Source organism: Pseudophryne corroboree, chromosome 5 (genome assembly GCF_028390025.1).
Source record: "Pseudophryne corroboree isolate aPseCor3 chromosome 5, aPseCor3.hap2, whole genome shotgun sequence".
Taxonomy (NCBI): Eukaryota; Metazoa; Chordata; class Amphibia; order Anura; family Myobatrachidae; genus Pseudophryne; species Pseudophryne corroboree.
In genome coordinates, this window is record NC_086448.1 from 285,333,820 (window position 1) to 285,360,460 (window position 26,641).

Sequence of the window (26,641 nt, forward strand, 5' to 3'; positions counted from 1 at the left end):
ACAGGGTAGAAGAATAACTGAAACAGCCCGAGCACAGCTGAATACTTGAACACTGGTGACTGCAGAACAGGGTACACATATATACCTCAGCCCCTACAACTGAGGCTTCCCCCTGGTCAGCACCAGCCCTCAGTTGTGACAGTAAGCACTGACCTAATGGATCCGGCCGGAGACCAGGTCCAAGCGACCAGGCCGATGCAAGAACTTGCAGCCTGCCTTGAACGTCAGGAGACTGCACAGGGCCATGTGATCCGCTGTCTCCAGGACCTCTCCTCTCGGCTGGATGGAATACAAGTAACCCTCCGTGGTTCAGGGGCGTTCAGTACTGTCACAACTGAGGGCTGGTGCTGACCAGGGGGAAGCCTCAGTTGTAGGGGCTGAGGTATATATGTGTACCTGGGAGGCAGTACAGGGTTCTTGGACATGCAGGGAACCTTTAGAACAAATGCCCGAAGGCGTGACCACGACAACAAGGGAAAGTTCAAAGGTTTTATTAAACACAATTCAGAGGAATACTGATGACTTGGTACTGGTAATAGGAAACACAGTTCAGAGAAATACTTGGGATCGATGACGGAACACCGATGGTGACTTGGAATCGATGACGGAACACCGATGGTTACTTTGGGATCGTTGGTAAGCTTTGAGTGAAGCTGGGGTTCGCAGATAGAAATGCACTATTGTACTTAGAAGCACAGGTGAAGCATGAAGTGATGCTGGGGATCGCTGGAGAAGAAGCTGGGAATGGCTGCTGGGAAGCCGGAGTTCAGACACAGGTGAATCAGGGTAGACAGCGCTCTCCTACTGTTTTTCTTTATTCTACTGCATGTCACTGCCCCATAAGGGTGGCATACCAGTATGGGGTGAGATGAGGTGTTATTGTCAGCATTTGCATTCCATTTCAACAGCTCTTCACCCCATATTACCTCTAATACCCCTTTCAGACAACAGACTCGGGAAATTCTTGGCTCTGATCTCCATGACCCTGATCGTGATGTCTCGGGGTGTCTGCATTCAGACATACCAAAATCCCAGAACTCTGGAATCTGATGCATGTCTGAAAAAGGTACAATTGCATCAACTCCTTCTTGTACAGCAGCCATGCAGAACAGATCATTGTGACATCAGTGCAATTAGCAAGGAGGAATAAGACGTACATTTGTGCTCTCAACATGAATCATTTCTTCAATAGAGAAACATTTACAAGTGGATTCAAAAACTGTGACATTTGTGTTTCTGATACACGACCTATGACAATACACGAGGGTGTACTACCATAAATGCATATTCTGAATAGTATGTGTTTCTACGTCAAAGCATGAAGTGTAGAGTATGGGCAGAGACTGTGCATGACAGGGAGACAGTACAGTAAGCATGTCTCTCCCTCCACAGGAGTAGGCACTACTGATGTCTGGCACAGCCCCCTCTTCTTCCTCTGTCCTAGTGATTGGCCGGCAGCTGGCACCTAGTGACCTCCAGCACTAGTCGGGCACTGCTGCTGTGACTCACAAAACGCCGGTGACCCGGTCCCATCAGCCTGGGGAAGCCTGGGAGCGGCGGCGCAGTGCGCACACACAGTAAAAGGCTATAGGAAGGTCGCTGAGGAGCTGCTGCCGCCGGTATACAGCACTCAGCGCTGCTTCTGCTTGCTATCTATCAGCAGCCCAGCCTGCCTGCAGGAGAGAGTGCTGCAGCCCAGCATCCGAGCAGCTGCAGCCACAGGAGACCGTCCCCGGTGGCACCTCATCCCCATCACACCAGCCTAGGAATCCTATACACCAGATTGCTGATCCAGGGACCTGCAGGCAGACTGGCACACAGGTACTGTACCATATTGCCACGTCCCTTAATGTCTGCATGTGGGTGTGGGCGAGGGAGGGGGTCACTGGCCAGTATCGTACCTCTATATAATCTGGGTGCCTCTTCCCTGTGGAGTTATGCTGAGAGGGCACAAGGACATGAGTAGCATGGTGCAACAGGAAATTGTATGTTTGTATTCATCGTAAGTATATATATATATATATATATATATATATATATATATATATTTATTTTATAGAGGCAATTTATAGCATTTCAGTTTATATTGCTATTTATTAGAGCATTACATTGTAGTCACTGAGCAATGTCCTAGTTTGTAATTCAGCTGAATTTTGGAAACGTTTGCTTTTGTCATCGTGTGACTAACCAGTAATATTGGGATGCACTTACTACATTACATACTGTATGACTGGTCTACAGTATATGGATAGTGATAGAGAGATTGAAAGGTAATATAATGAATGTATGAACTTAAATGATGGAACACCCCATATATTTCAGTACAATGCCTTATTTTGCAAAATAATGCAGTTTTCTGTCCTTAAAAGGCTAACATATCGAGGCAAAAGCGTGTCAGGAAATGGGGCGATAATACTACTGTACTCATATCAGTCCTCCTACAGCCTACACTATATTATCACAGAACAGCCAGCATTGATTATATGGCATCAATACAACAGACACAAATGAATGGACATTTGTTAGTATGCGCCAGACATGAACATATATAAAGAAATACAGAAATTGATGGAGTGATAAACAGATTAGGTCGATAGATAGATAGATAGATAGATAGATAGATAGATAGATAGATAGATAGATGAAATCATGATAAAAGTGACTTCTGGATTAGCTCGTAAAGCTATAAAGTATGTTGCTGGATAAATATACAGTATGGGACAGGGGCGGATCCAGAAGAAAATGAAAGGGGGGGGGCACCATGACAGGGGAACGGTAATAGCTATATTTACATGCACCTAAGGCACGCGTGCTCCCAGATAAGGGGTGTGGTATCACGGGGGGGGGGTGGCCTCACAGAATACGCCATCAGGTAATGATTGGCTGTAGGAGCGCATCCTGGTTTATTGCCAATGTTTCACCCTGAAGAAAAGGCTGATTGGGCCATGAAATGTTGGTCACCAGATCCATTAGTTATGGGAGCCTGGAAGGTACCTCAGCACAATATAATTATTATAGTTTTTAGTTGGTGGTGGCAGGTGCAGCATACCTTCTTTTGAGACTTAGACTGCAGGACACGAACTGCCCATCTTTGATTAGCAGAAGCAGCCAGCTGGATCTCCAACAAGCAGCATAAGACATCTGCAGGACAGCCCTGTCACAATCACACGGGCCGCCTTCTCAAAGCTGAGGCTGAGTTTGACTGCACCTAGCATGGTGGTAAAGGGAGTGGAGGAGGAAGTGCTGGGAAACTGTGCGGTGCAGTGAGGGCTAATGAAGCCTTCTGTGCCGTCATAAGTAACAGTCTTACTCGATGCTGGCATTTGAACCCCGCGCCTGGGCTGGACTCTGGCCGGCTGGCAGTGGGGGAGGTAGGTTGAGGTGTGAGCAGGGGGAGGCTGGAGTAGCAGCTCCAGCCTCCCCATTGGTTACCACACGGACTTGCTGTTAGAGCCGCGGCGGGTCCTAGTGCCTGCCGGCTCTTTTACCAAATCTGACTGACGGAAATAGCAGTAGTGCTGCTGCTGTTCTCCTTTTGAGAAAAAAAAGAAGTCAGAAACGACAGGGGGGGCAAGGGCCCTTGTGCGCCCCCCCCCCCCCCCCCCCACCACCCCGGATCCGCCTATGGTATGGGATAATGCAAATTATCGAATATTGGGGCACTCAGGTGCAACAATACAGTTTGGATGCCTTTTTCCTTCTCCAGTTCTACCCTCCACTCTTTATTAATTTTCCTCTCCTCTACCCTTTATTTCTCTTACCATTACATAGACAGGCCAATAAAGTATAGTTGTAGCACCATTATGTAACATCTGATATGCTTAAAAATGAAAATTGTGGCACAGTGTTACCACAGTTCTAGAAAACAAATACCTGTGTTGCCTTTCCAGCTTTATTATCATTTTGGAAATACTATAATACTGGTATTTCTGTACCAGGTGGGATGGGGCAAGAGCAGTACTTGCTCCTTCTGAGCTATGGGTGGCCACTCCACGCAACCCAATTTGTGTCTAGTAATAATAAAGCTGGGTACACACTAGACTATATGCCTCATGAGCGATATTGTCAGTGTTTGCCCTTGAACTCCCGGGCAAATGAGATAGAGCGTATACACTGAACGATATCGATAGTGATACCGTTCAGTGACGTCATCCTGCCACCACTTCGAACATGCAGTTTCAGACAATATAGTCAAAATTGCCCTGTATATACAGACGACAGAAGACCTTGTGAATGCCCCACGGGAACGTGCATCGTTGACAAAATAATGCGTACACCTGGGATGTGCGGTGAGGTAAATGGCACAGGAGGCACAGGAGGCACTGGCTCATACCAGAGCCAGATTTACATGAGCCAAATGGTACATGTGGGCATTATATAAAGGTGCAGCAGTATAAACACCTGGAAATTTGGTGAGATTTGGTTAGAGATGTTTGGAAAAGACCTTGCATAGACTTTTTACTACAGAGTTTTGAATATAAAAATTATAAGAATAATATGAAGAAGATCTTTCTAATATAGTCTTTGTATTTTTCATATACTTTATACAGTCAACACTTTGGCGTATACGTTAGTATGATAGGAAGGCTCTGCCTCCCCTGCCTCACCCCACCACACGTCACTGGTCTACACACTGAATGATATCATCCAGAAATGTCATTTTCTCTGACGTCCTAGTGGATGCTGGGAACTCCGTAAGGACCATGGGAATAGCGGCTCCGCAGGAGACTGGGCACAAATAGAAAGCTTTAGTACTACCTGGTGTGCACTGGCTCCTCCCCCTATGACCCTCCTCCAAGCCTCAGTTAGATTTTTGTGCCCGAACGAGAAGGGTGCACACTAGGGGCTCTCCTGAGCTTCTTAGTGAAAGTTTTAGTTTAGGTTTTTTATTTTCAGTGAGACCTGCTGGCAACAGGCTCACTGCATCGAGGGACTAAGGGGAAAAGAAGCGAACTCACCTGCGTGCAGAGTGGATTGGGCTTCTTGGCTACTGGACACCATTAGCTCCAGAGGGACAGCTCACAGGCCCAGCTCTGGAGCTCGGTCCCGGAGCCGCGCCGCCGGCCCCCTTACAGAGCCAGAAGCAAGAAGAGTCCGGCAAATCGGCGGCAGAAGACATCCTGTCTTCCACAAGGTAGCGCACAGCACTGCAGCTGTGCGCCATTGCTTCTCAGCACACTTCACACTCCGGTCACTGAGGGTGCAGGGCGCTAGGGGGGGGCGCCCTGAGCAGCAATAGAAACATCTTGGCTGGCTAAAAATACATCACATATAGCTCCTGGGCTATATGGATGAATTTTAACCCCTGCCAGATTTTCACAAAAAAGCGGGAGAAAGGCCGCCGAGAAGGGGGCGGAGCCTATCTCCTCAGCACACAGGCGCCATTTTCCCTCACAGCTCCGCTGGAAGGACGTCTCCCTGACTCTCCCCTGGAGTCCTGCACTACAGAAACAGGGTAAAAAAGAGAGGGGGGCACTGATTGGCGGGTGATAAACAATACAGCAGCTATAAGGGAGAAACACTTATATAAGGTTGTCCCTATATCTATATATGGCGCTCTGGTGTGTGCTGGCATACTCTCCCTCTGTCTCCCCAAAGGGCTAGTGGGGTCCTGTCCTCTATCAGAGCATTCCCTGTGCGTGTGCTGTGTGTCGGTACGTTTGTGTCGACATGTATGAGGAGGAAAATGATGTGGAGGCGGGGCAATTGCCTATAATAGAGATGTCACCCCCTAAGGAGTCGACACCTGAGTGGATGGCTTTATGGAAGGATTTACGTGACAGTGTCAGCTCCTTACAAAAGACGGTTGATGACATGAGACAGCCGACTAATCAGCTGGTCCCTGTCCAGGCGTCTCAAAAACCATCAGGGTCTCTAAAAAGGCCGTTACCTCAGATGGTGGATACTGACGTCGACACGGATACTGACTCCAGTGTCGACGGTGAGGAGACAAACGTGACTTCCAGTAGGGCCACACGTTACATGATCACGGCAATGAGAGAGGTGTTAAACATTTCTGATACTGCAAGTACCACTAAAAAGGGTATTATGTGGGGTGTGAAAAAACTACCTGTAGTTTTTCCTGAATCAGACGAATTAAATGAGGTGTGTGATGAAGCGTGGGTTTCCCCCGATAAAAAACTGATAATTTCAAAAAAGTTATTGGCATTATACCCTTTCCCGCCAGAGGTTAGGGCGTGTTGGGAAACACCCCCTAGAGTGGATAAAGCGCTCACACGCTTATCAAAACAAGTGGCGTTACCGTCTCCTGATACGGCCGCCCTCAAGGAACCAGGTGACAGAAAACTGGAGAATATCCTTAAAAGTATATACACACATACTGGTGTTATACTGCGACCAGCAATCGCCTCAGCCTGGATGTGCAGCGCTGGGGTGGCTTGGTCGGATTCCCTGACTGAAAATATTGATACCCTGGATAGGGACAGTATATTGTTGACTATAGAGCATTTAAAAGATGCATTTCTATATATGCGAGATGCACAGAGGGATATTTCCACGCTGGCATCAAGAGTGAGTGCGCTGTCCATTTCTGCCAGAAGAGGATTATGGACGCGACAGTGGTCGGGTGATGCGGACTCTAAACGGCATATGGAAATATTGCCTTATAAAGGGGAGGAGTTATTTGGGGTCGGTCTATCGGACCTGGTGGCCACGGCAACTGCTGGGAAATCCACATTTTTACCCCAGGTAACCTCTCAACATAAGAAGCCGTCTTATCCGGCTCAGTCCTTTCGTCCCCATAAGGGCAAACGGGCAAAAGGTTCCTCCTTTCTGCCCCGGGGCAGAGGAAGGGGAAAAAGACTGCAACAAGCAGCCACTTCCCAGGAACAAAAGCCCTCCCCCGCTTCTGCCAAGTCCTCAGCATGACGCTGGGGCCTTACAAGCGGACTCAGGCACGGTGGGGGCCCGTCTCAAGAATTTCAGCGCGCAGTGGGCTCACTCGCAAGTGGACCCCTGGATCCTGCAAGTAGTATCCCAGGGGTACAAATTGGAGTTCGAGACGTCTCCCCCTCGCCGGTTCCTGAAGTCTGCTTTACCAACGTCTCCCTCCGACAGGGAGGCAGTATTGGAGGCAGTTCACAAGCTGTATTCCCAGCAGGTGATAATCAAAGTACCCCTCCTGCAACAAGGGAAGGGGTATTATTCCACGCTGTTTGTGGTACCGAAGCCGGACGGCTCGGTGAGACCAATTTTAAATCTGAAGTCTTTGAACACTTACATACAAAGGTTCAAATTCAAGATGGAGTCACTCAGAGCAGTGATCGCGAACCTGGAAGAGGGGGACTATATGGTGTCTCTGGACATCAAAGATGCCTACCTCCATGTCCCCATTTACCCTTCTCATCAAGGGTACCTGAGGTTTGTAATACAAAACTGTCACTATCAGTTTCAGACGCTGCCGTTTGGATTATCCACGGCACCTCGGGTCTTTACCAAGGTAATGGCCGAAATGATGATTCTTCTTCGAAGAAAAGGCGTTTTAATTATCCCTTACTTGGACGATCTCCTGATAAGAGCAAGATCCAGAGAACAGTTGGAAGTCGGTGTAGCCCTATCTCAGGTAGTGCTACGACAGTACGGCTGGATTCTAAATATCCCAAAATCGCAGCTGGTTCCGACAACACGTCTTCTGTTCCTAGGGATGATTCTGGACACAGTCCAGAAAAAGGTGTTCCTTCCGGAGGAGAAAGCCAGGGAGTTATCTGAACTGGTCAGAAACCTCCTGAAACCGGGGCAAGTCTCAGTGCATCAATGCACAAGAGTCTTGGGAAAGATGGTAGCTTCCTACGAAGCGATTCCATTCGGCAGATTCCACGCAAAAACGTTCCAGTGGGATCTGCTGGACAAATGGTCCGGATCGCATCTTCAGATGCATCAGCGGATAACCCTGTCTCCAAGGACAAGGGTGTCTCTTCTGTGGTGGTTGCAGAGGGCTCATCTTCTAGAGGGCCGCAGATTCGGCATTCAGGACTGGGTCCTGGTGACCACGGATGCCAGCCTGAGAGGCTGGGGAGCAGTCACACAAGGAAGAAATTTCCAGGGCTTGTGGTCAAGCCTGGAGACATCACTTCACATAAATATCCTGGAGCTAAGGGCCATCTACAATGCTCTAAGCCTAGCACGACCTCTGCTTCAAGGTCAGCCGGTGCTGATTCAGTCAGACAACATCACGGCAGTCGCCCACGTAAACAGACAGGGCGGCACAAGAAGCAGAAGGGCAATGGCAGAAGTTGCAAGGATTCTTCGCTGGGCGGAAAATCATGTGATAGCACTGTCAGCAGTGTTCATTCCGGGAGTGGACAACTGGGAAGCAGACTTCCTCAGCAGGCACGACCTCCACCCGGGAGAGTGGGGACTTCACCCAGAAGTCTTCCACATGATTGTGAACCGTTGGGAAAAACCAAAGGTGGACATGATGGCGTCACGCCTCAACAAAGGACTTGGTACCCGGAACTTCAAGAGATGCTCACGGAGGACCCGTGGCCTCTACCTCTACGAAGGGATCTGCTCCAGCAGGGACCCTGTCTGTTCCAAGACTTACCGCGGCTGCGTTTGACGGCATGGCGGTTGAACGCCGGATCCTGAAGGAAAAAGGCATTCCGGATGAAGTCATCCCTACCCTGATCAAAGCCAGGAAGGATGTAACCGTGCAGCATTATCACCGTATTTGGCGTAAATATGTTGCGTGGTGCGGGGCCAGGAAGGCCCCTACAGAGGAATTTCAACTGGGTCGTTTCCTGCATTTCCTGCAAACAGGACTGTCTATGGGCCTAAAATTAGGGTCCATTAAGGTTCAAATTTCGGCCCTGTCGATCTTCTTCCAAAAAGAACTGGCTTCAGTTCCTGAAGTTCAGACGTTTGTCAAAGGGGTGCTGCATATACAGCCTCCTTTTGTGCCTCCAGTGGCACCTTGGGATCTCAATGTGGTTTTGGGGTTCCTAAAATCACATTGGTTTGAACCACTCACCACTGTGGACTTAAAGTATCTCACATGGAAAGTGGTAATGCTATTGGCCCTGGCTTCAGCCAGGCGCGTGTCAGAATTGGCGGCTTTATCCTATAAAAGCCCTTACCTAATTTTTCATACGGACAGGGCAGAATTGAGGACTCGTCCTCAATTTCTCCCTAAGGTGGTTTCAGCGTTTCACCTGAACCAGCCTATTGTGGTACCTGCGGCTACTAGGGACTTGGAGGACTCCAAGTTACTGGACGTAGTCAGGGCCCTGAAAATATACGTTTCCAGGACGGCTGGAGTCAGAAAATCTGACTCGCTGTTTATCCTGTATGCACCCAACAAGCTGGGTGCTCCTGCTTCTAAGCAGACTATTGCTCGTTGGATTTGTAATACAATTCAGCTTGCACATTCTGTGGCAGGCCTGCCACAGCCTAAATCTGTAAAAGCCCATTCCACACGGAAAGTGGGCTCATCTTGGGCGGCCGCCCGAGGGGTCTCGGCTTTACAACTTTGCCGAGCAGCTACTTGGTCAGGGGCAAACACGTTTGCTAAATTCTACAAATTTGATACCCTGGCTGAGGAGGACCTGGAGTTCTCTCATTCGGTGCTGCAGAGTCATCCGCACTCTCCCGCCCGTTTGGGAGCTTTGGTATAATCCCCATGGTCCTTACGGAGTTCCCAGCATCCACTAGGACGTCAGAGAAAATAAGAATTTACTTACCGATAATTCTATTTCTCATAGTCCGTAGTGGATGCTGGGCGCCCATCCCAAGTGCGGATTGTCTGCAATACTTGTACATAGTTATTGTTAACTAAATCGGGTTATTGTTGTAGTGAGCCATCTTTTCTAGAGGCTCCTCTGTTTATCATACTGTTAACTGAGGTTCAGATCACAAGTTGTACGGTGTGATTGGTGTGGCTGGTATGAGTCTTATCCGGGATTCAAAATCCTTCCTTATTGTGTACGCTCGTCCGGGCACAGTATCCTAACTGAGGCTTGGAGGAGGGTCATAGGGGGAGGAGCCAGTGCACACCAGGTAGTACTAAAGCTTTCTATTTGTGCCCAGTCTCCTGCGGAGCCGCTATTCCCATGGTCCTTACGGAGTTCCCAGCATCCACTACGGACTATGAGAAATAGAATTATCGGTAAGTAAATTCTTATTATCGTCCATATAGTTAATAAAAATCGCCTAGTGTGAACTCAGCTTAAGTTTATTCTTTAAAAAAATTCCAGTTAACTACAGTGATGTGTTTGTGAAAGAATACAATATTTAATAGATACCCACTGACATAAAACAATTACAAATATTTATAACGTTAAAAAGATTTTCAATTACGTTATTTAAAATAAATATATATATGAAGGTACTGCCAAATAGCCAAGGGGGAAAAGGAATAAATAAAGGAAAACTCTCAAAGAATAGTGGAATCATTTTTTTGTAGCTATTCACTAATGTTAATATAAAGAAACTTGTGGAAGCTGAATTGAAGACAGTGTTAAACAGTAATGAGCCTGAGTAACTGCAATTAATGGGATAACACAGAAATGCGGGAAATACTTTTCCAAGCCCAGATCCCTCATTACATATTAGAATATATATATTTCTCTAACGTCCTAGGGGATACTGGGATGGTCTTAGTACCATGGGGTATAGATGGGTCCTATTTGAGCCCTGGCACTTTAAATCTTTAGAGTGTGTGTTGGCTCCTCCCCTCTATGCCCCTCCACGAGACTCAGTTTAGAAAATGTGCCCGAAGGAACCCGTCACATCCTCTGGAGCTCCAGAGAGTTTTCTGCATTTATTTTTATGTTTGTTATTTTCCGGCAGTACTGGTTGCAACCAGCCTGCCTGCAGCATGGGACTTGAGGGGGGGCGTTACCAACCTCTTATAGGGTTAATGGTCCCGATCCCCACTGACAGGACATTCCCGATCCCCACTGACAGGACATAGCTCCTGGGGGAACTATTCGCAAACCGCTGAAGGTGAGCGTACATTCCCGCAGCACGCCGCCACCCCTACCAGAGCTGAAGACTAGAAGAGTGGTAAGTACAGAGCCGGCGTCACGGGTAGCGGGTCGCCGGCTTCATTGGCGGCATTAGGGTACAGAGACGCAAGGCTCCACAAGGGGACGGCTGCGTCTCAGATCAAAACCCACACTGGCGCTGGTGTAGAAACAGGGTTCTAACCCTGTTTTCATATATTATAGAGACATCCCAGTATAAGAAAGTTTCAAGACCGTGCGCCATTGAAGGGGTGGGGCTTCAGGTCAGAGCAGAACCAGATGCGCCATTTTCACTGCATTCAGATGCTGGCTGCAGGGAAGCGCTGCTCCCCCAGGACCCTCCACAGCACCCCACCGGTACCAAGGGGGTTATAGTAGGTTGGAGCTACATATATATACTAAGTCCTCTTCTTGTGTACTTAGTCTGCTGCCCAGCGAAGCTTTGCTTTTAGATGTAGGGGCAAGTGTGCTGGTTCTCTCTCTCCTTCTATCTCTGCTATCAGGTTGTTTGGGTTAACTGTGCATTTAACCTTTTCCTCTGTTGTGTGCATTCTACTATACAGTATGTCTGCCAAAAAGTCTCTGTTTCATTTATGCAACACTAAGTTTTCCCCTTCACCATAGAGATTATTGATGTGTACACAATGTAGTGTCCCTTCTCAGGGAAACAGTCTGCAGGAACCAGCATGGCTGGACTCCATTAAAGGGATGATTACTAACATCTCCACTAAGCTGGCTTTGGCCAAGCAGAAGACGCAGGATTTAAAGAAGTCTATGGCTGATTTAGTAACTAAACATTCAGACCACAGACTAGCTTCTCAGTCCCCTATACTTATTCTACAAAAGCGTACAATAGCCCAAGTACTCCACTCTGATTCTGATCATGAAAATTCAGATCTGGAGGAAGGGGAGGTGGATGGTACTCTGTCTCAGGGAATAGAAGCTCTCATTTACTCTATTAGAGAGGTCCTAAATATCCCTGATAAAGAGGCAGGCACGGCAGAGGAAATGTTTTGCACGGTTTTACCAAATTATGCTGCTACCTTTCCTGTTTCCAAGGAATTAAATGCGCTCTTTAAAGAGACATGGGTTAATCCTGACAAAAAAATTAAAATCCCTAAGAGGTTGTTGTCATCTTTTTCTTTTCCTCCTGAGGATAGGAAAGTGTGGGAAAACCCACCGGTGGTGGATACTTCAGTCTCCAGGTTGTCACATACAACTGTACTACCTATGCCTGGTGCTAACTCCATAAAAGACTCTGCTGATTGTAAAATTGAGACTACTGTCAAGTCACTGTATACTGCAGTGGGAGATGCTCAAAGACCCACTCTAACGTGTGGTTGGATTACACAAACCATTGCCAAATGGTCAGGTAATTTAATTAAAAACTTTGAGACTATGTTTCAGGATGAAGTGGTCTCCCTCCTGCAACGTATACAGGATTCTGCAAATTTTATGTGTGAGGTGATCAAGGAAATAGACTTGATCAGTGCACGCGCTTCAGAGATGGCGGTGTCAGCACGCATAGGGTTATGACTACGGCAGTGGGCAGCAGATGATGACTCCAAAAAGGGAGTTGAGAACTTGCTGCTTACAGGTGAGGCCCTGTTTGGCAAAGAGCTGAACAAATGGATTTCTCAGGCTACTGCTGGTAAGTCCACCTATCTACCGTCTGCGGCTCCGACAGCTAGACGAACTTACTCGGAATCCAATTTGCAGTCCTTTCGGCTTGCCAGACTTAGGGGCAAGGCCAGGGATGCCTCCCATGCCCGTAACAGAGGTAAACCTTGTAGATCAGCGGCCTCTGGTTCCTAGGAACAGAGTTCAGGTTCAGCCTCCTCTAAGCCTTCCTCTGGCCTTGTGTTTTGGGGAATCTGCAGGTGGGTGGTCCCCTGAAATACTTCAGTCAAGTCTTGGAAAATTCCTGCCAGTATTCCTGGGTCAAGGACCTGATATCCCAGGGTTACAGGTTAGAGTTCCAAACTATCCCACATCACAGATTCTTCAGGTCAGGCTTACCAGTTTCACAAGAAACAAGAGTAACCCTACAGGAAGCTATTCAAAAACTGTTATGAATGCAGGTCATTGGTCCAGTGACGCCGCAACTCCAGAACAGGGGATATTACTCCAACCTGTTTGTAGTACCGAAACCAGACGGTTCAGTAAAACCGATCCTAAACTTCAAATCACTGAACCTGTATTTACGTGTGTTCAAATTCAAGGTGGAATCTCTGAGAGTGGTAGTCTCTGGCCTGGAGGAAGGGGAGTTCCTAGTTTCCCTGGATATCAAGGAGGCGTACCTTCACATCCCTATTTGGCCGCCTTATCAGGCATATCTACGGTTTGCACTGCAGGACTGTCATTACCAATTCCAGGCTTTACCTTTTGACCTATCAGTGGCACCGAGGGTATTCACAAAGGTGATGGCAGAGATGATGCTGCTACTCCAAAAGCAGGGTGTAAACATCGTTCCATATCTGGACGATCTCCTGATCAAGGCTGTGTCCAGAGATCAGTTGAGGGAAAGCATCAGCCTCACAACACGCCTGTTCATGTCACACGGATGGGTTCTCAATCGGCAAAAATCCTTTCTGGAACCGACACAGAGACTTTAGTTCCTGGGTATGATCCTGGATACAGTGTCTCAGAAGATTTCCCTTTCTTCGGACAAGGCAAGGACAATACAGACAATGGTTCGGTCCCTCCTGAAGCCAAACAAGGTCTAGGTGCATCTTTGCATACGTTTACTGGGATAGATAGTAGCCTCCTATAAGGCAATACAATACAATACGGGAGATTCCACAAGCGTCCCTTCCAGCTGGATCTGCAGGACAAGTGGTCCGGTTCACATCTACAGATGCATCAGATGATACGTCTCTAGCCCAAGGCCAGGATCTCCCTGCTGTGGTGGCTGCAGACCTCTCACCTGGTGGAGGGTCGAGTATTCTGAATTCAGACTTGGATTCTCTTAACCACAGACGCAAGCCTCAGAGGTTGGGGAGCAGTAACCCAAGGGGCTCAGTTCCAAGGAAGGTGGTCAAGTCAAGAAACAGTCCTTCTGATAAACATCTTGGAACTCAGGGCAATTTACAATGCCCTTCTACAGGCCTCATTGCTACTTCAGAATCAGGCCATTCAAGTACAGTCACACAACGCAATGGCAGGGGTGTACATAAACCAACAAGGAGGTACAAAAAGCAGAACTGCAATGAGAGAGGTATCCAAGAAACTCCTCTGGGTGAAACAAAATGCCAAAGCCATCTCAGCAATCTTCGTCCCGGGTGTGGACAACTGGGAAGCAGACTTCCTCATCAGGCACGACCTGCACCCAGGGGAATTGGGCCTTCATCCGCAGGTGTTCCAACAACTAACACGGCGGGGGGGGGGGATGTCCGCAAATCGACATGATGGCTTCTCGACTCAACAGGAAACTCCTGTGTTTCTGTTCCAGGACAAGGGATCCGCAAGCCGCAACTGTGGATGCTCTGACGACGCCATGGTCTTACCAGTTGGTGTACATGTTCCCTCCAATTCCTCTGCTTCCCAGAGTTCTAAAAAGAATAAGAAGGGAAGGAGTTTGGGTAATTCTCATTGTCCCGGATTGGCTGCGCAGAGCCTGGTATGCAGACCTCCTAGCCATGTCAATCGAAGATCCTTGGCCTCTTCTTCAGCAAGCACCGTTCATCTATCCAGACTTAACACGGCTTCATTTGACGGCATGGCAGTTGAAAGGGAGATTCTAGCCAGAAAGGGCATCCCAGCTAATGTTATCTCGACTATGATCCAAGCCAGAAAAAGGGTCACGTCGAAACATTACTATCGTATATGGAAGAGATATATCTCTTGGTTTGAAAGTTGACAGTTTTCTGCTGTGGATTTCGATCTGGGCCTTTTCCTGCATTTCCTTCAGTCAGGCATGGACATGGGCCTACGTTTAGATTCTTTTAAAGTTCAGATTTCTCTGTCTATATTTTTCCAAAAACAGTTGGCTACCCTCACGGAAGTGCAGACCTTTCTGCAGGGTGTCCTTCATATTCAGCCTCCCTTTGTGGCCCCCACGGCACCGTGGGATCTCAATTTGGTTCTAAAATTTCTCCAGTCTGACTGGTTGGATCCTTTGCACAAGGTTGAGGTGAAGTATCTCACATGGAAGACGGTCATGCTCTTGGCTTTGGCCTTGGCAAGACGTGTGTTGGAGCTATGGGCTTTGTCCTGTAAGAGTCCCTACCTGGTGTTCCATGAGGACAGAGCGGAGCTCAGGACTCGTCAGCAGTTCCTGTCCAAGGTGGTGTCTGCTTTTCATATCAATCAGCCGATAGTGGTTCCAGTTGTTGTTGACACTGCTGCTACTCCAAAGTCCTTGGATGTCATACGGGCTTTGAAGATCTATGTCAAATGAACTGCTCGGACACGGGAGTCCGACTCGCTTTTTGTATTGTATGATGCCAACAAGATTGGCTGTCCTGCATCTAAGCAGTCTATTGCGCATTGGATCAGGCTTACTATCCAACAGGCTTACTCAACAGCAGCTTTGCCAGTTCCGATGTCAGTTTGGGCCCATTCCACTAGGTCAGTGGGTTCTTCCTGGGCGGCTGCCCGGGGTGTCTTGGCTTTGCAGTTTGGGCAATCTGTTTTGCAGGGGCCTCAGCACTTTCTCACCCAGTCTGGGAGCTTTGGGACTTCCCCATAGTACTAAGACCATCCCAGTATCCCCTAGGACGTTAGAGAAAATAGGAATTTGATACCTACCAGTAATTCTTTTTCTCGTAGTACGTAGGGGATACTGAGCGCCCACCTCTGTGCTTCGGTTTTGTTCCTGAAAATGTTGTTACTTGTTGTGGGTTGGATCAGCTGTTGCTGTTCCTCATTTCTAATATGGTTATGTTACTATCTTCCAGTTGTTGTGTGCTGGTTCGAAATCTCACCACTTTCCTCTACTAATTTCCTCTCTCAATGTATGTCCATCTCCTCGGGCACAGTTTCCTAGACTGAGTCTGGTAGAGGTGCATAGAGGGGAGGAGTCAACACACACTCTAAAGATTTAAAGTGCCAAGGCTCCAATAGGACCCATGTATACCCCATGGTACTAAGACCATCCCAGTATCTCCTACGGACTACGAGAAAAGGAATTACCGGCAGGTATAACATTCCTATTTTTATTGTATGAGTTTGACAAGGGAAGGTCATAAATCGGAACACAAAATTTAAGTTATTGCTAGTGATCCCATTTAGCGCTACCAAATAGGAGGTATACATTTTTTATCTTAATGATATTTGGCAACACCCACACATCCTTAGGGTTGGAACAAGTAGATATAGTTGGTCAGATATTGTGGCAATGGTACCTTTTATTGGTTTGAGAGCACATACATTTTGCGCAACATTTATGTGATTTTAGATACATGGGCGTTATGGATAATCCTTGAAATAACGCCAATGGGCAATGCATGAAATAATGCTGATGGACAACAGATGCTATGATTTTTTTTTAAAATGTTTTCCTTTTTTACTATATTTAATATTTTGTGAATAGATCATCATTGCACAAATCATGTTTGATGAGGTCTGATGTGAAATCATTGGAGTTATGTGGTAAATTTGACATTTTGGGAATTTTTCTGTCAGAAATAACAATTGTAGTGAGGCAGTGTATCAGAGGCAGAACTAGCGCCAGTGCAGGCAGTGCCTTGCACTGGGGCCCGCAACTGTCAAGGGGCCCGCAGCCAGAACGGCATGTAATGAGTCAAACTGACTCATTACATGCCGCCTGGCTGCCGCTGTGTTCCGCCGCCGCCGAGGAGATGATGCGCTTACTGGCTACAGGGGGGGAGGAGGAGGAGGGGTGATGGAGGAGGGAGCCGCAGCAGCGCTGTGTAATTGGTAGAAGCGCTGCTGCTGCTGGCCCTCTCCTTTACCATAGGCTGCCCTCCGCCGCTGTGAATGCTGGGATGCGCATCGCATCCCAGCATTCACAGCGGCGGAGGGCAGCCTATGGTAAAGGAGAGGTCCAGCAGCAGCAGCAGCAGCGCTTCTATCAATGACATAGCGCTGCTGCAGCTCCCTCCTCCACCCCTCCTCCTCCTTCTCCCCTGCCAAAACAGAAGCTGCACGAGGAGCCTGAGCCAGCGGAAACGGTAAGTATACCTATTCTATCTATCTATCTATCTATCTATCTATCTATCTATCTATCTATCTATCCTGTTTGCCGTAATGTGCAAAACATGGGACGCTGTCTGCCGTAATGTATAATAAATGGGATGCTGTCTGCCGTAATATGCAAAAAATGGGACGCTGTCTGCCGTAATGTGTAATAAATGGGACGCTGTCTGCCGTAATGTGCAATACATGGGATGCTGTCTGCCGTAATGTATAATAAATGGGACGCTGTCTGCTGTAATATGCAAAAAATGGGACGCTGTCTGCCGTAATGTGTAATAAATGGGACGCTGTCTGCCGTAATGTGCAAAACATGGAATGCTGTCTGCCGTAATGTATAATAAATGGGACGCTGTCTGCCGTAATATGCAAAAATTGGGACGCTGTCTGCCGTTATGTGTAATAAATGGGACGCTGTCTGCCGTAATTTGTAATAAATGGGACGCTGTCTGCCGTAATGTGCAAAAAATGGGACGATGTCTGCCGTAATGTGTAAAAATGGGACGCTGTCTGTTGTAATGTGTAAAAAAGGGACGCTGTGTGCCGTAATGTGTAAAAAGGGGACGCTGTCTATTGTAATGTGTAAAAAAGGGACGCTGTCTGGTCTGTTGTAATGTGTAAAAAGGGGACGCTGTCTGCCGTAATGTGTAAAAAATGGGACGCTGTCTGCCGTAATGTGCAAAAAATGGGACGCTGTCTGCCGTAATGTGTAAAAAAGGGACGCTGTCTGCCGTAATGTGTAAAAAGGGGACGCTGTCTGCCGTAATGTGTAAAAAAGGGGACGCTGTCTGTCATAATGTGTAAAAAGGGGACGCTGTCTGCTGTAATGTGTAAAAAAGGGACGCTGTCTGCCGTAATGTGTAAAAAGGGGACGCTGTCTGCCGTAATGTGTAAAAAAGGGGACGCTGTCTATCGTAATGTGTAAAAAGGGGCGCTGTCTGCCGTAATATGTAAAAAGGGGACGCTGTCTGCCGTAATGTGTAAAAAAGGGACGCTGTCTGCCGTAATGTGTAAAAAAAGGGACGCTGTCTGTCGTAATGTGTAAAAAGGGCACACTGTCGTAATGTGTAAAAAGGGGACGCTGTCTGCCGTAATGTGTAAAAAGGGGGACGCTGTCTGCCGTAATGTGTAAAAAAGGGGAAGCTGTCCGCCATAATGTGTAAAAGGGTCTCTACCTGGTGTAGTGGTACTACCGTGCGGCGTAATTTGAATAATGGAGACTACTGTGCCCCATATATGAATTGGTATTATTTTGTGGCCACACCCCTTCCTCACAAAGCCACGCCCCTATTTTTTGCGCGCGACTGCGGCGCGCACTGCCCCTGTTTTACATAGAGGGGCGGGGCTCCGATGCCATTTCTTGCACACAGCACTAAAATGACTAATTACGGCACTGTTGCTAGGTATCCATTTCCTTGGCCCTGAGCAGGTCCCCCTCACCAGATCCTCTCCAGGGGTGAGGCGGTGGACTTAGATGGGGGGGGGGGGCCAAAGCATTTTGTCGCACATGGGCCCACCGCTCGCTAGTTCCGCCACTGCAGTGTATAATAGTTTTAACGGTGATTGTAGAGAATATTAGATGTAGATGTAGATTCAAACAGAATCATGTTGTTATTATAGCAATATATTATGTCTTCTCTTTATAACTCCAACTTAAATCACAGTTTAGATCTGGTGTTATAGCTAGCATAGCTTTATAAAGAATGTTGCTTATAACTGCTTTATGAATAATTTCACTTATTATAATGTTTGTTGCACTAGAATATTACAACATTTTACTAATGTGACTGTGACCTGTCAGGCCATTGATTATTATTCTTTAATTTTTTTTTTAACCTGTATATTGTATGTGTCCTCTAAATGACTCCATTAACCAAGAGCCTGGAGTGTAATCGAAGTATTATTTCATTAATTCTGCTTAGGCACAAACTTCTGAACTCCATGCTCAGCTTGGCTATTTATCTCAACCATTGAATGTGCTCGTAGGGGTAGATTTACTAAGAAGCGGGTTGTCTTGCATCGATCATCAGTGGTTTTGAGTGATAGTTTTAAAACAGCAATAATAGTTAATGCTAAACAAGCCTTATTTAGCATTTATTACTGTTGCAGTTTTAAAACTACCAGTCATAGACACAGATAATTTTAGTCTTTGTCAACCTGCCGATTAGTAAATGTACACCTTAGAGTACAGCTTTTGTCTTTGCATACTCGGCCATACAATTTTTAGCAATGAATCTAGTTTTATTTGTCATCCATATTTAGTGTTGGGCCAACAAATCGGACTCTTGAATTAGAATATGAATACATCTAAATTCTTCTGGCCCCCATATGATTTTTTCAGTCATATAACAAAAAATGTAGTTTGTATTGAAGTGGACGCTTTATTGATTTGTGTATGAAAAATGAAAATCACCTAATGTGATAGTGTCTGTGAAGGATTGTCATGTACAATAAAATACAGAATGATATGTGGCTGTAAAATGTTAAGGGGAATATGCAATTGCGGTCGAATTCCATCTGGAATTCGACCATTTTTAAATTCGACACAATTCGACAGTCAGACACCCTCCCGCCGGGTCCCGAACTCGACATATTCAATAAAAAACGGATTTGTCAGTCCCGCTGTCGAAAAACGTACCAATTGACGATAGTGTGCGTCCCAGATTCGACTTCATGGACGGCACAGAAGTGTGTAAAAAATCGTGAAAAAAAATACGTGGGGTCCCCCCTCCTAAGCATAACCAGCCTCGGGCTCTTTGAGCCGATCCTGGTTGTAAAAATACGGGGGGGAAAATGACAGGGGATCCCCCGTATTTTCACAACCAGCACCGGGCTCTGCGTCCGGTCCTGGTGCAAAAAATACGGGGGACAAAAGACGTAGGGGTCCCCCGTATTTTTCACACCAGCACCGGGCTCCACTAGCTGGAGAGATAATGCCACAGCCGGGGGACACTTTTATACCGGTCCCTGCAGCCGTGGCATTAAATCCCCAACTAGTCACCCCTGGCCGGGGTACCCTGGAGGAGTGGGGACCCCTTAAATCAAGGGGCCCCCCCCCTCCAGCCACCCAAGGGCCAGGGGTGAAGCCCGAGGCTGTCCCCCGCATCCAAGGGCTGCGGATGGGAGGCTGATAGCCAAGTGACAAAATAAAGTGTATTGTTTTTTGTAGCAGAACGACAAGTCCCAGCAAGCCTCCCCCGCAAGCTGGTACTTGGAGAACCACAAGTACCAGCATGCGGGGGGAAACGGGCCCGCTGGTACCTGTAGTTCTACTGCAAAAAAAATACCCAAATAAAAACAGTACACGCACACCGTGAAAGTAAAACTTTATTACATACATGCACGCCGACACACACATACTTACCTATGTTCACACGCCGACTCGGTCCCCTTCTCCACGTAGAATCCATGGGGTACCTGAAAATAAAATTATACTCACAATAATCCAGTGTAGATCTGTCCTCTTCTTTTTTGTAATCCACGTACTTGGCATAAAAATAAAACGCAAAACCCGGACCACGCACTGAAAGGGGTCCCATGTCACAGAGGGTCCCTTCAGCCAATCAGGGAGCGCTACGTCGTGGCACTCTCCTGATTGGCTGTGCGCGTCTGAGCTGTCAGACGGCGCGTAGCACTATGCCGCTCCATTATATTCAATGGTGGGAACTTTGCGGTCAGCGGTGAGGTTACTCGTGGTCAACCGCTTATTTTTAACCCATTCCCACCCCTTCCCACTGAAAAACATGCTCTGATCTCTCCATATTATTTTAGTCAGTAAAAAAATAAAAATATTCTTTTAAAAAATATATAAATAATACTTGTGGCTCCTAATAGACAAACCAAGTACATAATCCCTTCTAATATAAATAGATATGCTATTAGCAATAAAAAAAACACAAAAAAAACATGTTTTTAAATTTTTTTATTAGATCCCGCCAGCAAAATGAGGCGGACTGAAATTGACGAAATGACTGTCGAAAAGCACTGTTGTTGAATCGGCATTCTTCAATTGAATATACTTTTGTCGAAAAGCCGCATTTTTACCATTGCAGACATGTCGAATTTGAGTAAATGTCGAATTGCAAAAAGTCGAATCTGAAACGGCAGGTTTTTTTGTCGAAAAGTACTGTATTGCATTGTCGAATCTTTTTTTGTGTCGAAAATTCGACCGCAATTGCATATACCCCTAAGAGTTTTGTCATAGTCCATGTTGTTAGCTTTGTGCGGTCATAGGACCTAATTTAAAGTTAGGAGTAAATACACTAGAAGGCGCTATTTTGTACCTTGGCACAACTTTAATGTGCTGACAGGTGTACAGTTTGGAGATTTATATCCTACAGTATTATATACTGTAAAAAAGAAAGTATTTGTGTACAAAGGGCCTAATTCACTTTGGATCACTATTAAGGCTGAATAGCAATTTTCTCAAACCAGCTACTTCTAAAAATCGCATGTGAAGAAAGGGTAAAAGATGCCCACTGATGCTTCCACAAATCTGCGTATGCATTAGCAGAATCGCAATGCATACATAAAAAATGAGCTTTAGGAATAATGTGGCCCTGCCTTCTTGGGCCTTTTCCACAACTCCATTACAATGTAAGGGACTTGGTTTTCAACAGTGATGCCGAGAGCGTAGTGATTTCATCGAGAGGTGGAAAAAATCTGAATAAATTTGCATTTTTGGGCAAAAGAATTACCTAAAGCACAGAAAACAGTAAGATAAACGCTACCACTGTACACACATTGGAATACATACAATTTACTGGCAGACGGGATGCCAGCTGTCCATATACCGACAGCGCCATCATGTCTGTCAGAATCCCGCAGTGGGGCAGCGAGTGTGCTGGCCACGAGGCCCGGTGGCTCTCTTCGCTTGCCACAGGTTATATTCCCACTCGGTTGTTTGTGTGGACCCACCAACCGAGTGGGAATACCCAGATGTAGCTGTGGTTCCGGGTGTCAGTATTTCACCAGCTGTCGGGATTCGTGGCTTCGGTATTTCACCAGCTGTCGGGATTCCGGCATCGGTCTCCTGACCGCCAGGAACCCGACAGCCAGTATTTTAACTGCATCCCCACACATTCTATGCATTTGCTTTAGTTTAGAGTGACAGTGTTCTACTATAAGATTTGTAAGATGTTTAGATTAGCTTGGTTAGTTGCATCCCATGTGAAAATGTCATGAGGTTTCTCAGATCATGGTAAATCTGTTTTGGAGAATAACGTAATAGGATTAAAAGAGATTTTCAGTCACAAGATAAAAAATAATCAGGTCATCATATGATTTGCTTTTTAGTTTGAGTAAAGAAATGTTTTAATTAGACTTGCTCTGTCCATGAAGCCTCTTGTTTATAACTATAGTTTCTGCAGCAGGGTACACTGGTATTCCATAGGGAATAACATCGGGGTGTAGAGTTGGATCTTGATCCGAGGCACCAACAGTGTAAAGCTTTGACTGTTCCCAGGATGCACTGCACTGCTTCCCCTATAGCCCCGCCTCCAGGCACTGGAGCTCAGTTTGTAAGTTGGTGCCTGCAGTGTATGTCACTAACGGGTGGGACTGCGCTAGGCAGCCCTGAAAAGAGCTTTTTAGAAGACTTCAAGGGCCGCAGCACTTTCTCTGTCTTTATGACATGCTGTGCTGTGACTCCATCATCTCCCTCAGCGGCGTTGCATACGCCCGCGGCCGGGTTCCCGGGTACTTGCAACGGAGACGCACCAGTTTTCAGGCACACCACTCCAGGATCGCGTGGCTGCACTAAAGGGAGGAGGTAAGAGAGTCCCCTAGGTGGGACCCGCCGGTAAATTGCAATCCGGTCGCGGTCCCAGGAGACGGACTGCATCGCTGGCGTGGACACTGTGCCGCACAGGGACCTCACTATATCCACCAGGGCAAGGGGCACTGCTTGGATTTACTAAAATCCATTTATAAAAGGCTCCACAGTACCCGGTGGTGAAGTACAGCAGAGGGATAAGGCGCTGACCTGTAGCCCCTCCCCCAGCTCCGGACGCCATCTACTACTGGTGTTCCCGCCCTGGAGCTGCAGTTCTCTCTCCCCCACTCCCTGACAGAGATTTTGGCACCATTACATAGCTGGGCTGATCTCCGGGACTGCTGGGCACTGTCTCCTCTGTGAATCCGCCTGTATCATCAGCGCTCTGCATTTACAGACACTTAAGTATTCTACATGTCATTTTAGACAGTGTTAGTTAAGAACAAGTGTACTGCTATCTGAATATTTAGTACAAGTATTCTGTGATATACATCCAGTGTTTACTGTGCATTGTTATATCTGTATACATACATATCTATATGTAATTTACTAGTCCAGTGCAGTTTTATTGTTTATCTGTAATAATTCCTGCATTGTACCTGTGACTGAGTGTGCCTGTAGCTGCTGTGTGGATTCCATTCTGGCGTATCACACGGTTTTGCTATCACTATATTCTGTACCCTGAGAGCCTAGGCGCGTAATATATAGTGCAACACAGGGTATACTGTTTTGTATTTCTCACTGTGTTTTTCAGTCACCCCACACCGCTTAAATTCTCTGCTCTATGTTTACTGTCACATAACACAGGATTATTTGCTTGTATTGTGTTTGTCTGGCTATATTGTACTGTTACGCCCTAAGGCTACATCCCATATAATGTCCACTACACAGGGCGGGACATCCGCAGATGCTCCTGCTGTCGCCACAGATTTACCAGTGGGGGAATTGTTAGCTGCTGGTTCAGGCGCTGGGTGTCATACATCTCCCAGTCCGCCTGCGTCACCTGTGGCCAATCAGGACCCACCTTGGGCAGCGTTTTCAAATATGCTGACTATGCTTGTAACATGTCTTATGCCCCCTGTGGGACCTCCTGTGCCATTACAGCCACATGTTATCCCTGTAGTTAATCCGCCATGGGCAATTAGTCTGTCTACCCAGTTACAACAATTAAATCAATCTTTGGTTATGCAAAAGTCTACATCACGCCCTTCTGGAGCCAAGGGGTCATCTAAGCGGGCCATTTCTTCCTCACCATCCACTAATATTTCGGATAATTCTTCCGACGAGGATGGGGAATATACTGATCCGTCAGACACTGATACAGTTGCTTCTGATGAGGAATCTACAACCAAGGTTGATGTTCTTGACCTAGTGGAGGCTATTAAGCTAATTTTTCAAATTGATTATGACATTGAGCCCCCTGCTACGTCTAAGAAACCTGATACGTTGAAACGTCAAAAGGTTGCTAAAGTAGTTTTACGACATTCTGACCTTTTAATTGACATACGTCAGGAACCCTGGTCATCTCCAGGAAAGCACTTTTCCCTGTCTAAAAAGATGCTAGCTCGTTATCCTATCCCTGTGGAGTTGAGTAACAAGTGGGAAACTCCACCACCGGTGGACTCTCATGTCGCCCGTCTTGTGGTGTCATCTACTCTGCCTGTCACCACGGTCACCTCATTGAAGGAACCGACGAATAAGCGTGTGGAGGAATGCCTGAAGTCTCTTTACACTCTTACCGGTGCTGTATATAGACCCTCTACGGCTGCCTCTTGGGCGGCAAAAGGAATTGAAGCATGGGTTCAGGCAATTGAGGATGAGCTGCCTCAGGATTTTTCTGACACTGCCAGACAATATCTGTCGTATATTACCACAGCCTCTCACTATTCAGGAGGCGGCCTCTGATGCAGGGGTCATGGCGGCCAAGGCATCTACTACGTCTATACTGGCTCGCCGGATTCTGTGGTTGAGGTCCTAGAAAGTGGACCTGGACTCCAAAAAGACCTTGTAGGTGCTTCCTTTTAAGGGAGACATAGTATTTGGGGAGGATCTGAACAAGATTATGACTGCCTTGGCGACAGCTAAGACTGCGTTTCTCCCAAGTACTAATCCTTCTGCTCCGAAGGCTAAGAGTACAACTTTTCGTTCCTTTCGACCTCCAGGTAAAGCAAAAAGTCAGGCGTACCCAAGACAGGCTCGTACTTCCAAAACCACTAAGCCCAAATCTAAATAATCTTGGGCCGCCCGTCAACCTGCTTCCAAACAAGACAAGCCTGCTGCATGGCAGGACGGGCCTCCCCCTGGGGGACCCCAGGGTGGAGGCCGACTTCTACAGTTCGTCCAGGCCTTTATAAAGACCACTTCAGACACGTTGGTGCGGGAAGTTGTCTCTCACGGGTACGCAATCTCTTTCAAGTCCCCCTCGCCAGTTCTGTTCAATGGTTATCCCCTCGGATCCGTTGAAAGCGCAAGCTCTACACCTGGTTGTACAATCCCTCCTGGAAACAGGAGTGTTAGTGCCGGTACCTATGTCCCAGAGAGGCAGGGGCTACTATTCGACCCTTGTTTCTAGTTCCGAAACCAAATGGGACTTTTCGGCCTATCCTCAACCTCAAATCAGTGAACAAGTTTGTGAGAGTGTCCAAATTCCGTATGGAAACCCTGTGCTCTTTTGTGCTGGCCATGGAACCCGAGAACTATATGGTATCCCTGGACATACAGGATGCTTACCTGCACATATCTATTGCCATTTCGCATCAGCAATATCTGCGGTTTGCTATTGGCAACCTTCGTTTTCAATTCCAGGCTCTGCCATTTGGCCTGGCCACGGCACCTCAGATTTTCGCCAAGGTCATGGCCGTGATGACGGCTTTCCTCCGTCGTCAGGGAATCAGGATCCTGCCGTATCTGGACAACTTGCTGATTCTGGTGAACTTCCAAGATGTCCTCCTCAGTCAACTGGAGATGTCGGTACAATTCCTACAAGCCCACGCGTGGCTCATCAATTGGAAGAAGTCCTCGCTGGTCCCTGCTCGGAGCATGGTACACCGGGGGGTACTGCTGGACACACACAGCCAAAGACTGTTTTCCATCTCTGGAGAAGGTCCTGAAACTTCAGGACAAGATCAGATACTTTCTCTCTCGCCCGAGGGTGTCGATACACTCGGCGATGCAAGTACTAGGCCTCTTGGTGTCGGCTTTCGACATGGTAGAGTACACTCAATTTCATTCCCGCCCTCTGCAGAGGTTAATCCTTGCCAGGTGGGACGGATTGCCCCATCGGATCAGGTCTCAAATGATTTCCTTAAATCCGGAGGTACGTCGGTCACTGAGCTGGTGGCTACAGGACCGACAGTTAAGCAGGGGCCGTCTCTTCTGGATCTCCAACTGGGTCCTACTGACAATGGTTGCCAGTCTGTGGGGTTGGGGCGCGGTGTTGGAGCAACACTCACTCCAGGGTCAATGGACCAAGGAGGAATCTCTCCTCCCGATAAACATTCTGGAACTGTGGGCAATGTTCAATGCGTTGACACTTGCCCTGTCTCTGATACAGAATAGGCCTGTTCAAGTACAATCAGACAACGCCACCACTGTGGCGTACATAAATCATCAAGGTGACACTCGAAGCCGCATGGCAATGATGGAAGTGTCAAAAATCCTTCAATGGGCGGAACGCCATCTGCCAGCGATATAGGCAGTGTTCATTCCGGTGGTCCTCAACTGGGAAGCG

General features: G+C 47.2%; 1 protein-coding gene across 2 annotated transcripts in view; it reads left to right on the plus strand.

Annotated features, from left to right (window-relative positions):
- Positions 1 to 1,328: 1,328 nt before the first annotated feature.
- MYRIP (myosin VIIA and Rab interacting protein) overlaps positions 1,329 to 26,641 on the plus strand; it is an 835,957-nt gene continuing 810,644 nt past the window's right edge. Inside the window, exon 1 of one of the 2 annotated variants that reach the window (XM_063922392.1) lies at positions 1,329 to 1,821. The gene's annotated coding sequence lies outside the window, so the exon portion shown is untranslated. The remainder of the gene's footprint in view (positions 1,822 to 26,641) is intronic. The other variant, XM_063922393.1, reaches the window with a different exon arrangement.